Source organism: Capricornis sumatraensis, chromosome X (assembly GCF_032405125.1).
Source record: "Capricornis sumatraensis isolate serow.1 chromosome X, serow.2, whole genome shotgun sequence".
NCBI classification, from domain to species: domain Eukaryota; kingdom Metazoa; phylum Chordata; class Mammalia; order Artiodactyla; family Bovidae; genus Capricornis; species Capricornis sumatraensis.
In genome coordinates this window covers 20,450,612-20,463,962 of record NC_091092.1, presented here as the reverse complement: position 1 = coordinate 20,463,962, position 13,351 = coordinate 20,450,612, and positions in this window count along the sequence as shown.

The following is a 13,351-nucleotide window of genomic DNA, read 5'->3' as shown; positions in this document are numbered from 1 at the left end:
CAAGAGTATTCTCCAACACCACAGTTCAAAAGCATCAGTTCCTTGGTGCTCAGCTTTCTTTATCCAACTCTCACATCCATACATGTCCACCGGAAAAACCATAGCCTTGACTAGACGGACCTTTGTTGGCAAAGTAATGTCTCTGCTTTCTAATATGCTGTCTAGGTTGGTCATAATTTTCTTCCAAGGAGTAAGCATCTTTTAATTTCATGGCTGCAATGAACAGCAGCAGTGATTTTGGCGCCCAAAATAATAAAGTCTGACACTATTTCCAGTGTTTCCCCATCTATTTCCCATGAAGTGATGGGACCAGATGCCATGATCTTCGTTTTCTGAATGTTGAGCTTTAAGTCAACTTTTTCACTCTCCTCTTTCACTTTCATCAAGAGGCTTTTTAGTTCTTCTTCACTTTCTGCCATAAGGGTGGTGTCATCTGCATATCTGAGGTTTTTGATATTTCTCCCAGCAATCTTGGTTCCAGCTTGTGTTTCCTCCAGCCCAGCATTTCTCATGATGTACTCTGCATAGAAGTTAAATAAACAGGGTGACAACATACAGCCTTGACGTACTCCTTTTCCTATTTGGAACCAGTCTGTTATTCCATGTCCAGTTCTAACTTTTGCTTCCTGACCTGCATACAAATTTACAAATCTGCTAGCACAGTTGTTTTTCTTGATGAATTAAATAATAAATATTACCGCTTATTTATGTAGTACTTTATTTTATTCAAGAGTTTCAACCATAAAGCATGTATTTAAGTACCTGCTGTGTGCTAGGCATTGTACTAAATGCTAGAACTTGAAAAATGACTAAAATTTTGTCCCTTTATTTTGGAGTCTTTGAGGCAGCTCCATAAACAAAATATCTTCCCTGTTCAACTTCTGAACCAACTGAGAGGTTGCATTTTAAAATATCAGTTTCAGGGGTGGTTCGGTTCTAACATGGTGGAGTAATAGGATGGGGAGACCACTTTCTCCCCAAAAAATCCATCAAAAGAACATTTGAACTCTGAGCAAATTCCACAGAACAATTTCTGAATGCCAGCAGAGGACATCAGTCACCCAGAAAAGCAGCCCATTGTCTTCGAAAGGAGGTAGGAAAAAATATAAAACATAAAAAGAGAGGCAAAAGAGGTAGGGATGGAGATCCGTCCCGGGAAGGGAGTCTTAAAAAAGAGAGAAGTTTCCAAACATCAGGAAACACTCTCACTGGCAAGTCTGTGGTGAGCCTTGGAACCTCAGAGGGCAACATAACAAGGAGGAAATATAAATAAATAGTTAAAGCCCACAGATTACGTGCCCAAAGGTAACTCCCAGTGGAGAAGCAGTGCAGACGCCCGCATTCACCACTAGCAAGCGGGGGCTGGGCAGGGAGCTGCGGGTTGCATTGCTTAGAGTAAAGACCAAGCCCGAATGCCCTGAGGGCAATCTGAGGGAACTAACTTGAGATAGCAAACAGACTATGGGATAGCTACCACGTGAAAAACCCTAACCTAAGACACCACCAGGCCCGCTCACAGAACAAAGGACTGAGCAGAGCTAGCCAGCTGTGGAACAGCCCATCCCGTGCCAAAGACAGGCTAGCGAGGGCAGCCAGAGCTGGAAAAGGGCAATTGCGGCCCCAGAGAGGCATCACCTACGAAACTACAAGCAGGCTTCATTGCTAACCAAGACTTTTTGGGATTCTGGACGGACAACATCCACCTGACAAGGTGAGCCAGTTGTACACCCAGAAAACTGAGCAGCAGGGACAGGGGAGGCGATAAGTCACAGCAACCCTGCTCACCAAACACCTGGTCACCTGAGCTGCTTGGACCTGAGAAGGGCATAAAACAAAGGCCCAACAGAATCTGCACCTTTGAGGAGTACCTGAGTACCTGAACCTGAGCAGCTTAGACCTGGGAAGTGCATACAACCCAGAGCCAGCCTCAGACAGTTCCCAGCAGAGCAACCTAGAGCCTAAGCAGTGTAGACAGGGAAAGCACACATCGTGAGTGGGGGCAAACCCAGTGTGGCCGAGACACTGCGAGCACACACCAGTGTTATTTGTTTGCAGTGTTCCTCCTTCCCCACAGCAGGACTGAACAAGTGAGCATAAAAAAGTGTCCACCACCACCCCCTTGTGTCAGGGTGGAAATTAGACACTGAAGAGACCAGCAAAGGAAGCTAAAACAGAGGGAACTGCCTTAGAAGTGACAGATGGAGAAGTCTTGAGGCTACTGTAAGAATAAGACTGAAAACCAGAGGCAGGAGGCTTAAGTCCAAATCCTGAGAACATCAGAGAACTCCTGACTCCAGGGAACATTAATCGACAGGATCTCATCAAGCGCCTCCATACCTACACTGAAACCAAGCACAACCCAAGGACCAACAAGGTCCAGAGCAAGATATACCATGCAAATTCTCCAGCAACACAGGCACACAGCCCTGAGCGTCAATTTATAGGCTACCCAAAATCACTCCAAACCCATTGACATCTCATAACTCATTATTGGACAGTTCATTGCACTCCAGAGAGAAGAAATCCAGCTCCACCCATCAGAACACCGACACAAGCTTCCCTAACCAGGAAACCTTGACAAGCCATCCGTTCAACCCCACCCACAGAGAGGAAACTCCACAATAAAGAGAACTCTACAAACTGACAGAATACAGAAAGGCCATTCCAAACACAGCAATATAAACAAGACAAAGAGACAGAGGAATACCCAGCAGGGAAAGGAACAGGATAAATGCCCACCAAACCAAGCAAAAGAGGAAGAGATAGGGATTCTACCTGATAAAGAATTCCAAATAATGATCGTGAAAATGGTCCAAAATCTTGAAATCAAAATGGAATCACAGATAAACAGCCTGGAGACAAAGATTGAGAAGATGCAAGAAAGGTTTAACAAGGACCTAGAAGAAATAAAAAAGAGTCAATATATAATGAATAATTCAATAAATGAGATCAGAAACACTCTGGAGGGAACCAACAGCAAAATAACGGAGGCAGAAGATAGGATTAGTGAGGTAGAAGATAGAATGGTAGGAATAAATGAAACAGAGAGGAAAAAAGAAAAAAATAGTTAAAAGAAATGAGGGCAATCTCAGAGACCTCTGGGACAATGTAAAATGTCCCAACATTTGAATCATAGGAGTCCCAGAAGAAGAAGACAAAAAGAAAGGCCATGAGAAAATACTTGAGGAGATAATAGTTGAAAACTTCCCTAAAATGGGGAAGGAAATAATCACCCAAGTCCAAGAAACCCAGAGAGTCCCAAACAAGATAAACCCAAGGCAAAACACCCCAAGACATATTAATCAAATTAACAAAGATCAAACACAAAGAATAAATATTAAAAGCAGCAAGGGAAAAACAACAAATAACACACGAGGGGATTCCCATAAGGATAACAGCTGATCATTCAATAGAAACTCTTCAGGCCAGGAGGAATGGCAGGACATACTTAAAGTGATGAAAGAGAAAAACCTACAGCCCAGGTTACTGTACTCAGCAAGGATCTCATTCAAATGTGAAGGAGAAATCAAAAGCTTTACAGACAAGCAAAGAGAATTCAGCACCACCAAACCAGTTATTCAACAAATGCTAAAGGATCTTCTCTAGCTGGGAAACACAGAAAAAATGTATAAACTCAAACCCAAAACAATGAAGTAAATGGCAACGGGATCATACTTATCATTACCTTAAATGTAAATGGGTTGAATGCCCTAACCAAAAGACAAAGACTGGCTGAATGGATACAAAAACAAGACCTCTATATATGTTGTCTACAAGAGACCCACCTCAAAGCAAGGGACACATACAGACTGAAAGTGAAGGGCTGGAAAAAAGATATTCCATGCAATTAGAGACCAAAAGAAAGCAGGAGTACCAATACTCATATCAGATAAAATAGACTTTAAAACAAAGGCTGTGAAAAGAGACAAAGAAGGACACTACATAATGATCAAAGGATCAATCCAAGAAGAAGACATATCAATTATAAATATATATGCACCCAACATAGGAGCACTGCAATATGTAAGACAAATGCTAACAAGCATGAAAGGGGAAATTAACAATAACACAATAATAGTGGGAGACTTTCACACCTATGGATAGATCAACTAAACAGAAAATTAACAGGGAAACACAAACTTTAAATGATACAATAGACCAGTTAGACCTAATTGATATCTATAGGACATTTCACCCCAAAACAATGAATTTCACCTTTTTCCCAAGCACACACGGAACCTTCTCCAAGATAGATCACATTCTGGGCCATAAATCTAGCCTTGGTAAATTAAAAAAACTTGAAATCATTCCAAGCATCTTTTTGGACCACAGTGCAGTAAGATTAGATCTCAATTATAGGAGAAAAACTATTAAAAATTCCAACATATGGAGGCTGAACAACACGCTGCTGAATAACCAACAAATCACAGAAGAAATCAAAATATGCATAGAAACGAATGAAAATGAAAACAGAACAACCCAAAACCTGTGGGACACTGTAAAAGCAATGCTAAGGGGAAGGTTCATAGCAATACAGGTATACCTCAAGAAACAAGAAAAAAGTCAAATAAATAACCTAACTCTACACCTAAAGTAACTAGAAAAGGAAGAAATAAAGAACCCCATGGTGAGTAGAAGAAAGGAAATCTTAAAAATTAGGGCAGAAATAAATGCAAAAGAAACCAAAGAGACCATAGCAAAAATTAACAAAGCCAAAAGCTGGTTCCTTGAAAGGATAAATAAAATTGACAAACCATTAGCCAGACTCATCAAGAAACAAAGAGAGAAAAATCAAATCAATAAAATTAGAAATGAAAATGGAGAGATCACAACAGACAACACAGAAATACAAGGGATCATAAGAGACTACTACAGCAATTATATGCCAATAAAATGGACAACTTGGAAGAAATGGAAAAATTCCTAGAAAAGTACAACTTTCCAAAAATGAACCAGGAAGAAATAGAAAATCTGAACAGACCCATCACAAGCAAGGAAATTGAAACTGTAATCAGAAATCTTCCAGCAAACAAAAGCCCAGGTCCAGACGGCTTCACAGCTGAATTCTACCAAAAATTGAGAGGAGAGCTAACACCTATCCTACTCAAACTCTTCCAGAAAATTGAAGAGGAAGGTAAACTTCCAAACTAATTCTATGAGGCTACCATCACCTTAATACCAAAACCTGCCAAAGATGCCACAAAAAAAAAAAAAAAAAACCTACAGGCCAATATCACTGATGAACATAGATGCAAAATTCCTTAACAAAATTCTAGCAATCAGAATCCAACAACACATTAAAAAGATCATACACCATGACCAAATGGGGTTTATCCCAGGGATGCAAGTATCCTTCAATATCCACAAATCAATCAATGTAATATACCACATTAACAATTTGAAAAATAAAAGCCATCTGATATCTCAATAGACACAGAGAAAGCCTTTGACAAAATTCAACATCCATTTATGATTAAAAAAAACCTCTCCAGAAAGCAGAAATAGAAGGAACATACCTCAACATAATAAAAGCTATGTATGACAAACCCATAGCAAACATTGTCCTCAATGGTGAAAAATTGAAAGCATTTCCCCTAAAGTCAGGAACAAGACAAGGGTGCCCACTTCACCATTACTATTCAACATAGTTTTGGAAGTTTTGGCTAGAGCAATCAGCAGAAAAAGAAATAAAAGGTATCCAGATTGGAAAAGAAGAAGTAAAACTCTCACTGTTTGCAGATGACATGATCCTCTACATAGAACACCCTAAAGACGCCATCTCAAAACTACTAGAGCTAATCAATGAATAGAGTAAAGTTGCAGGAAATAAAATCAACACACAAAAATCCCTTGCATTTCTATACACAAATAATGAAGAAATGGGAAGAGAAATTAAGGAAACAATTCCATTCACCATTGCAATGAAAAAAATAAAATACTTAGGAATATATCTACCTAAAGAAACAAAATAGCAAGGAGAGATAAGACAGCCTTCTTCAGTGATCAATGCAAAGAAATAGAGGAAAAGAACAGAATGAGAAAGACTAGAGAGCTCTTCAAGAAAATTAGAGATACCAAGGGAACATTTCATGCAAAGATGGGCTCGATAAAGGACAGAAATGGTCTGGACCTAACAGAAGCAGAAGATATTAAGAAGAGATGGCAAGAATACACAGAAGAACTGTACAAAAAAGATCTTCATGATGCAGATAATCACAATGGTGTGATCACTCATCTAGAGTGAGACATCCTGGAATGTGAAGTCAAGTGGTCCTTAGAAAGCACCACTACAAACAAAGTTAGTGAAGGTGATGGAATTCCAGTTGAGCTATTTCAAATCCTGAAAGATGATGCTGTGAAAGTGCTGCACTCAATATGCCAGCAAATTTGGAAAACTCAGCAGTGGCCACAGGACTGGAAAAGGTCAGTTTTCATTCCAATCCCAAAGAAAGGCAATGCCAAAGAAGGATCAAACTACCGCCCAATTGCATTCATCTCACACGCTAGTAAAGTAATGCTCAAAATTCTCCAAGCCAGGCTTCAGCAATACGTGAACCGTGAACTTCCAGATGTTCAAGCTGGTTTTAGAAAAGACAGAGGAATCAGAGATCAAATTGCCAATATCCACTGGATCATGGAAAAAGCAAGAGGTTCCAGAAACACATCTATTTCTGCTTTATTGACTATGCCAAAGCCTTTGACTGTGTGGATCACAATAAACTGTGGAAAATTCTGAAAGAGATGGGAATACCAGACCACCTGACCTGCCTCTTGAGAAACCTATATGCAGGTCAGAAAGCAACAATTAGCATTGGACATGGAACAACAGACTGGTTCCAAATAGGAAAAGGAGTATGTCAAGGCTGTTTATTGTCACCCTGCTTATTTAACTTATATTCAGAGTACATCATAAGAAAAACTGGGCTTGAAGAAGCACAAGCTGGAATCAAGACTGCTGGGAGAAATATCAATAATCTCATATATGCAGATGACACCACCCTTATGGCAGAAAGTCAAGAGGAACTAAGTGCAAAGAAGAGAGTGAAAAAGTTGGCTTAAAGCTCAACATTCAGAAAACGAAGATCATGGCATCTGGCCCCATCACTTCATGGGAAATAGATGGGGAAACAGTGGAAACAGTGTCAGACTCTATTCTTGGGGGCTCCAAAATCACTGCAGATGGTGATTGCAGCCATGAAATTAAAAGACGCTTACTCCTTGGAAGGAAAGTTATGACCAACCTAGGCAGCATATTAGAAAGCAGAGACATTGCTTATGGTTTTTCCAGTGGTCATGTATGGATGTAAGAGTTGAACTGTGAAGAAAGCTGAGTGCCAAAGAACTGATGCTTTTGAACTGTGGTGTTAGGGAAGACCCTTGAGAGTCTTTTGGACTGCAAGGAGATCCTACCAGTCCATTCTAAAGGAAATCAGTCCTGGGTGTTCATTGGATGGACTGATGCTAAAGCTGAAACTCCAATACTTTGGCCACCTTATGTGAAGAGTTGACTCATTGGAAAAGACTGATGCTGGGAGGGATTGGGGGCAGGAGGAGAAGCGATGACAGAGGATGAGATGGCTGGATGGCATCACCGACTCGATGGACATGAGTTTGGGGAACTCCAGGAGTTGGTGATGGACAGGGAAGCCTGGTGTGCTGCGATTCATGAGGTCACAAAGAGTCTGAAATGACTGAGCGACTGAAGTGACTGACTGAACTGACTGAAAGGAACAAAACAGTTATATATAGAAAACTATAAAACAGTGGTGAAAGAAATCAAAGAGGACACTAACAGATGGAGAAATATACTGTGTTCATGGATCAGAAGAATCAATATAGTGAAAATGAGTATACTACCCAAAGCAACCTACAGATTCAATGCAATCCCTATCAAGCTACCAACGGTATTTTTCACAGAACTAGAACAAATAATTTCACAATTTGTCTGGAAATACAAAAACCCTTGAATAGCCAAAGCAATCTTGAGAAAGAAGAATGGAACTGGAGGAATCAACCTGCCTGACTCTACTACAAAGCCACAGTCATCAAGACAGTATGGGACTGGCACAAAGACAGAAATATAGATCAATGGAACAAAATAGAAAGCCCAGAGATAAATCCACACACCTATGGACACCTTATCTTTGACAAAGGAGACAAGAATATACAATGGAGAATAGACGATCTCTTTAACAAGTGGTGCTGGGAAAACTGGTCAACCACTTGTAAAAGAATGAAACTAGAACACTTTCTAACACCATACACAAAAATAAACTCAAAATGGATTAAAGATCTAAACATAAGACCAGAAACTATAGAACTCCTAGAGGAGAATATAGGCAAAACACTCTGACATAAGTCATAGCAGGATCCTCTATGACTCACCTCCCAGAATATTGGGAATAAAAGCAAATAGAAACAAATGGAACCTAATTAAATTAAAATCTTCTGCACAACAAAGGAAACTATAAGCAAGGTCAAAAGACAGCCTTCAGAATGGGAGAAAATAATAGCAAATGAAGCAACTGACAAAAAATTAATCTGAAAAATATACAAGCAACTCCTGCAGCTCAATTCAAGAAAAATAAATGACCCAATCAAAAAATGGGCCATCTTTCTAAATTCCATATATATGCATTAGTATACTGTATTGGTGTTGACTCTGTGGGAGAGGGAGAGGGTGGGATGATTTGGGAGAATGGCATTGAAACATGTATAATATCATATGTGAAATGAATTGCCAGTCCAGGTTCGATGCATGATACAGGATGCTTGGGGCTGGTGCACTGGGATGCCCCAGAGGGATGGTATTGGAGGGATGTGGGAGGGGGTTTCAGGATGGGGAACACGTGTACACCCGTGGCAGCTTCATGTTGATGTATGGCAAAACCAATACAATATTGTAAAGTAATTAGCCTCCAATTAAAACAAATAAATTTATATTTTTAAAAATGGGCTAAAGAACTAAACAGACATTTCTCCAAAGAAGATATACTGATGGCTAACAAACATATGAAAAGATGCTCAACATCACTCATTATCAGAGAAATGCAAATCAAAACCACAATGAAGTACCATTTCACACCTGTCAGAATGGCTGCGATCCAAAAGTCTACAAGCAATAAATGCTGGAGAGAGTGTGGAGAAAAGGGAACCCTCTTACACTGTTGGTGGGAATGAAAACTAGTACAACCACTATGGAGGACAGTGTGGAGAGTCCTTAAAAAAACTGGAAATAGAACTGCCATACGACCCAGCAATTCCACTGCTGGGCATACACACCAAGGAAACCAGAATTGAAAGAGACACGTGTACCTCAATGTTCATCACAGCACTGTTTATAATAGCCAGGACATGGAAGCAACCTAGATGCCCATCAGCAGATGAGTGGATAAGAAAGCTGTGGTACATATACACAATGGAGTATTACTCAGACATTGAAAAGAATACATTTGAATCAGTTCCAATGAGGTGGATGAAACTGGAGCCTATTATACAGAGTGAAGTAAGCCAGAAAGAGAAACACCAATACAGTATACTAACGCATATATATGAAATTTAGAAAGATGGTAATGGTAAACCCTGTATGTGAGACAGCAAAAGAGACACAGATGTATAAAACAGTCTTTTGGACTCTGTGGGAGAAGGAGACGGTGGGGTGATTTGGGAGAATGGCATTGAAACATGTATATTATCATATATGAAATGAATCACCAGTCCAGGTTCAATGCATGATACAGGGTGCTTGGAGCTGGTGCACTGGGGTGACCCAGAGGGATGGGATGGGGAGGGAGGTGGGAGGGGGGTTCAGCATGGGGAACACATGTATCCCTGTGGTGGATTCATGTCAATGTATGGCAAAACCAATACAATATTGGAAAGTTAAACAATTAATTAATGAATTAATTTTAAAAAAAGACTTCCTGCCCCCAAAGTAAAGCTAAAAAAATAAAATAGAATATCAGCTTCATATCTCATACAACTGATATTCAAGAATATGATACTTCTAAGGTCAAGTGAATTTTATAATCTGAATCACAGAATTAATTATAGACTGAACCATTTAGCAAGATTAAATCTATAAAAAATGGAACCAGTCCTTGGAGAACAGAATAGGCTACATGTTTCCTATGGGCAGCTGCTCCCAAGAAGCAGGGGACAGGAAAGGACTGCACTATGCATACTTAATTTCTGCATCCAAAGTCACCAATTAAGTAGTTGATTCCACTTCCACATCTATTTGTGTTTTATTAATGGGTATCTTTCCACCTGGAAGGGAATATGAGGAGTGGAGAAGAAGCATTCCCCACCCCAACACCTACCCTTTAAGTAAATAAGAAGTGATTATTTCACATTCTTTTTATATTAATAACAGGAAGCTGCGATCTAGAGGAGTCACATAACTAGGTTGAGAATAGTATTTCAGTTCTTTATGATATGAGTCTGGATATTGTTACCAATGAAATTAGATCATAGACTATTCCATATAATGCTACTTTTTTTCTTTTGCAAGTGAAACATTTGCAAACAAAACCATTTGGAATCAAAGCTTAGCTAAGGTTTTAACAAAAGCACCTATCATCTCGTGTATTGCCGGGGTCCAGCCCCGGTGGATCCAGGGTGATTCAAAGGTGGGGACAGAGTCGGCGTCCTGGAAAAAACTTATTTAATTACAGATATAGAGGGAGATTAGGAACAGATAGTGTAGTAGAAAAAGAGGCTGAATTCAGATAGGAAAATGGGGAGCGAGGAAAAGACGACACGGGGGAATCAGTCTTTCCAGAAACTGATCCGATTTCTTTATATTTCAGGTTTGTTTATATACCTTTTTGTTATATATAGGGATGAATACAGAGTCACGTGGGGGTCAGCAGACCTGACCCTTGTCAAAATCAGGTGCTTCATATAAAATTATACAAAGGTCTTATGAGTTTCATCATCTTTTAGCCATGAGGTCTGCTGACATTTTATGGCCCTTTGTGATACCGGTCAGTTAACCAGAAAACTTATTTTTCCAGGGGTGATTTTTTCTTAAATCAGGCGCCACCCTCCAAATAAAGTTGCATTCCTACAGGGTGAGGGTGTAGTGAGTTACAATCAAGAAAGGAAATTACTTAACCTAAGGTTTAACATGATTAATCTTAAAGGTTAATACTTATTTCTCCTATATGCTAGTTACATTCATTATAAGGACAGGAATATGGAGATTTAGCAGCAAGTATTGGCTCAACAAATGTAAACCCTTCACCAATGTTCCCCTTAAGATCTATTTTGTCTTAAGATAGTGATAAAATTACATAGCATAGTGATTTATAGTGATTTATAACAAAGTACAGTGATCTATAACAAAAGAGAAGATTCATTAACTCAAAAGTCTAGTATTGCTAACATCAAAAACTACTATATTTCCTTTTCTATATTCCAAATACATTGATTAATATATTCCCAGGTGCCTAAGGATATGGAGGCCTGATGGCAATCATTGACTCATCAATGAAAAAAAGCCGTATGCTAATACTCCAAACTCTCTGCGCTGTTTATGGTTGAGAGGTTGTCACACAAGTTAGTCTGTCAGCAGAGAGGTTTGACCTGAGACATCCTTGTCACACCCAGGGCAGGGAATCAGCAGTAATTATTGGCAGGATAAGTGAAAAAACCCTTCACCAATATAATTCCTAATCATCCTACTAATACTATACTAATGATCTTCTAACTTCTCAAAAGAGTCTATTTTTAAAAAGTTTTAAAACATCTCGTGCCTCTCACAGTTGGGAGGCTGTAAACAATCACATGCGGCCGGACGAGCCTGATCAGGCAGGCAAGAGAACCTCCAGAGTTCGTAAGTTGAAACACTCATATCACTCCCAGGAATTTTTATTAACTGGAGCTGCAAGTTAACTTCTTCTCTGAGAGAAATGGTTATGGGGAGAGCTCCCCGTAAAGTACTCTGATTTGGGGGTAGATGCTTGGGAACAGGGGGTTTCCTGAGGCTTGATCACGCCTTTGCGTATGCCAAGCTTCCTTCCTCATGACCTTTGCCATGGGCGGAGTTCCTCACACTGGCTCTCAACAGTGTATGCTGCTGCTGCTGCTGCTAAGTCGCGTCAGTTGTGTCCGACTCTGTGCGACCCCATAGACGGCAGCCCAACAGGCTCCTCTGTCCCTGGGATTCTCCAGGCAAGAATACTGGAGTGGGTTGCCATTTCCTTCTCCAATGCAGGAAAGTGAAAAGTGAAAGTGAAGTCACTCAGTCGTGTCCGACTCTTAGCAACCCCATGGACTGCAGCCTACCAGGCTCCTCTATCCATGGGATTTTCCAGGTGAGAATACTGGAGTGGGGTGCCATTGCCTTCTCCGTCATCTTGTGTATAGATGGGGTTATTTGCAAATTTGAATTTTCTGTGGTAATAGAAGATAAGCTTTAAGAAATTGAATGCCACTATACACTGGAAAAGGAAATAGCAACCCACTCCAGTGTTCTTGCCTGGAGAATCCCAGGAACGGGGGAGCCTGGTGAGCTAGAGTCTATGGGGTTGCACAGAGTCAGACATGACTGAAGCGACTTAGCAGCAGCAGCAGCAGCATAGTAAAGTTTTTGTTTTTGTTTTTGTTTTTTAATAAGAAAAGCAGGCAGGCAAAGGCAAGAAAAACACGTAAGACAAAGGAAAACCAGGAAGTTATCCAATGCTCAATATGTGAAAGAATGCTTAATTTGGTCAACTGGTACTGTGTTTCTATAGTAGTTATAAGAGGCACTAATACATATTGAGCTTCTGATAGTTTAGGTTCTAGCTAAGCACCATTTATGTGAGCTATCATTTAATTTTCACAACAAGTATACATGAAAGTTATATCTTCTTGGGGGGATGGGGAAAGCAGACTTATTTAGCTTAAGTGACTTATCTATTGTCATATAACCACCAACTTCTGACTCCAGAGCCTAAGCTGTTAAGAACATAAACTGAGTTACTTCTAGATGTAGCATGTTCCAGCAGGGGACAATTAAATACATTTAAGAAAGTCACCTTATTTTAAAGCTTACAATACAATCAGATACACATGACTCGAACATTTAAAAGGCTGGAAAAAAAATGTTGACAGTGCACAATTCAGTTCAGTCACTCAGTCGTGTCTGACTCTTTGTGATGCCATGAACCGCACGCAGCACGCCAGGCCTCCCTGTCCATAACCAACTCCTAGAGTCCACCCAAACCCATATCCATTGAATCGGCAATGCCATCCAACCATCTCATCCTCTGTTGTCTCCTCCTCCTGCCCTCAATCTTTCCCAGTATCAAGGTCTTTTCAAATGAGTCAGCTCTTCGCATCAGGTGGCCAAAGTATTGGAGCT